The 3078-nt window shown below is 42.7% G+C and overlaps 1 pseudogene across 1 annotated transcript; it reads right to left on the bottom strand.

Annotated features, from left to right (window-relative positions):
* Positions 1-423: 423 nt before the first annotated feature.
* On the bottom strand, positions 424-2715 carry LOC149119972 (influenza virus NS1A-binding protein homolog pseudogene; annotated as a pseudogene). The gene has a single exon (XR_016227522.1). The product of XR_016227522.1 is annotated as an influenza virus NS1A-binding protein homolog pseudogene (transcript).
* Positions 2716-3078: the final 363 nt, after the last annotated feature.

Raw genomic sequence — 3078 nt, 5'->3', positions numbered from 1 at the left:
CTACAGCCTCTGTGTGTGTTTGTGTTTTCTGGACATTCTCTATGGACTTTAAGGTTTTGAATGCATTTTAGCATGTAAGTTTTTGTTTTCTGCTGGCAAACGCTAATTGGTTCCACCTGGAGTCAAATCCTCCACACATTCGAGTTTTCTAGAAAGAAAGCTTCAGAAACCTGAGAAAACATGATATTTCTTTCTGGAAACATGACATTGGATCTATTTTCCAAACAGGAAGATTGTGCTTTTCTCCAAAACCACTTTCACGGTGATTTTTGGTTAAATTTCACCCAAAATCCACAACAATTTGTCCAGATACTCCTGGATGAAAGCAAAACTATCTGATGTGTTGTGGCTTTCTCAATCCCAGATCTTGCTACAGCCTCTGTGTGTGTTTGTGTTTTCTGGACATTCTCTATGGACTTTACGTTTTTTTTTTTTTCCCAATCAATTCTCAGTTTATTCTTTTTACAGTATCAAATTCCAGTAAGTAAAACAACCAAAGAAATCTTAAAAATACACGAAACAGATCTTCATCTCTGCACTCCTTTCCGATGAAAAGTGTGTCCAGCATGGCTAAAGTATGCAATATGCAAAAGCTCTGTGTTGCCTTCAGCAAGTCCGTTCCCACCCACCCTCCTTATTCACAAATGTGCCTCTACTGAACACAATTACATCACTAAGCCTGTTAGTTTCAGAGGGTTTGTTAAAACTGGAAGATCTTTGTATAGGGGCTCCACTCATTTGCCTCGAGATTGTAGACTTCCACCGTATTCATAAACTCATTGCCATCAAACCCTCCCACTGCATAAATGGTGTTTCCCACAGTTGCGATCCCAGCGTTGCTCCTTGGTGAAGTCATGTTTCCCATCATCTTCCACTCGTTTCTGGCCGGATCATACATCTCCACACAGCTGATGGCATGAGAACCATCAAAGCCACCACCGACAAACAGTTTTCCCTCCAGAACAGCTACTCCAGCTCCCCGCCTCGCCACATTCATGGGTGCAATTAAAGTCCAGGTATTATTTTCAGGATTGTAACGTTCTACTGTGTTCAGACAATTCCAAGACTCTGCACCTCCGATTATATACAAATAACCTCCAAGCTCACAGACTGCAGACTGGTGTCTACGAATGTTAAGAGGAGCACAGCTTGTCCACAACTTTGTTACAGGGTCAAAGACATCACAATTTTTCAGTCCTTTTTGGCCATATGAATCAGAGCCACCAATGATATATAACTTTCCATCGAGAGCACACACTCCTGCATTGCAACGGTTAGTTCTTAACTCTGGAACAGGAGTCCAGTCATCTATGTTTGGGTCATACATCTCTCCACAACTCAGGTCATCGGAGTGGCCATTCGACCCACCCACCACGTAGAGCTGGCCCGTGAGTACAGCCATCTGAAATCGAGCTCGTGGTGTTCTCATGGGAGCAAGGAAGGACCAAAGATCTGTATGTGGATCATAGCATTCAACGGTCCGAAGACATTCCTCTCTGTTATAACCACCTGCAGCTATGAGTTTGCCATTCATCTCTGCTGTCCCCAGACCAGATCGTGCGTACTGCATAGGAGACATAGGCTTTTCTATTAGCTCATCTGGTTGCATCTCAAAACTTAAACTCTTAGTTAGCTTTGGAGTACTTGTTGGTGAGCTCTGTGGGCTGTTTCGCCCGTGAAGGAAAATAACACAGAATATACCATCCAGCACAGCCAGGCACAAGTAAGTGTTATTCGAAGTCTTTTCCGAAGCAACGATTTTCCACTCATGCTTAGGGCTTTGCGTGGCAGCACTGGGAGCAGACAGACATCCAGTGGAGCTCCCACTGATTTGCTTGTGGCCATTCTCACGTGGTGGCTTCTTCTGCACAAACTGAATGTGGTCATCATCACTGCCAAACACCTCAGCCTGTCCATCTAGAAGGTTCCCATCAAGCAGCTTGTGATCAGCTGAGTAGTACAAGGTTTGAACCTCTTCCATCAGCTCCTCCAGACTGTCTCCATTCTCCCAGATGCTACGCTGCACCCAGTTGATTACCTTTGTATATAATTTGCCATTGCTGGGCAAGCAAACATTATCTTCCAGCATCACCTCCAACTTTAGCCGTGGAAGTTTAAGAAACTCCTCCTCTTCTGAAATTTGTAACAAATGCTCCTGAATGTAAGCATCAACCTTGTTCAACAAACGGGAGTCTCCCATACAACTTGCAAAATTTCGGTAGGAGATGCAGCTGGTTATATCCATTCTAGATAGCAAATAATCACCACAAACCTGCTTTACTCGATCCATTTTCAGCTTTTTTGCTGCAGAATAAACATCTTTTACTAATTCCTTATCAGCTTTCAACCTGAAGTCGAACATCAAAGAACTGTCCACTTTTCCTCAGGGCATTCAATTTGGCAACAGAAGACTCAATAAAATTTTCATCTTCAAACATCAAATATCCATTGGGAATCATTTTTTCCTTATAAATTTAGCTGCTCGAGTGATGAGGACCGTATTTCTGCAAACAATCCAAAAACAAAGGAGTGTCAATGCCCAGCACTGTGTCACGGTTCAGGCGAAGACAGGTGGCTGAAGTGATGGCAGATGTGTCAAGCTCTAAAGGTGACTCCAAAACTATCAGGCTTGGAAATGATGTAATCAGTCCTTAAAAGCTATAGACACGAATTTATTCTGTGAGAATGATGCATCATAATCTGGCTCATGTCTGAGGAGACTCAATCGCAGATCCTGCTACAGCCTCTGTGTGTGTTTGTGTTTTCTGGACATTCTCTATGGACTTTACGGTTTTGAATGCATTTTAGCATGTAAGGTTTTGTTTTCTGCTGGCAAACGCTAATTGGTTCCACCTGGAGTCAAATCCTCCACACATTCCAGTTTTATAGGAAGAAAGCTTCAGAAACCTGAGAAAACATGATATTTCTTTCTGTAAACATGACATTGGATGCATTTGCTGACAGGAAGATTGTGCTTTTCTCCAAAACCACTTTCACTGTGATTTTTTGGTTAAATTTCACCCGAAATCCACAAGAATGTGCCCAGATACTCCTGGATGAAAACAAAGCAATCTGGTG

Source organism: Oryctolagus cuniculus, chromosome 21 (genome assembly GCF_051225735.1).
Source record: "Oryctolagus cuniculus isolate XC-2025 breed Fujian yellow rabbit chromosome 21, ASM5122573v1, whole genome shotgun sequence".
Lineage (NCBI taxonomy): Eukaryota > Metazoa > Chordata > Mammalia > Lagomorpha > Leporidae > Oryctolagus > Oryctolagus cuniculus.
The sequence above is the reverse complement of the archived record's forward strand: the minus strand, read 5'-3'. Positions and strand labels throughout refer to the sequence as shown.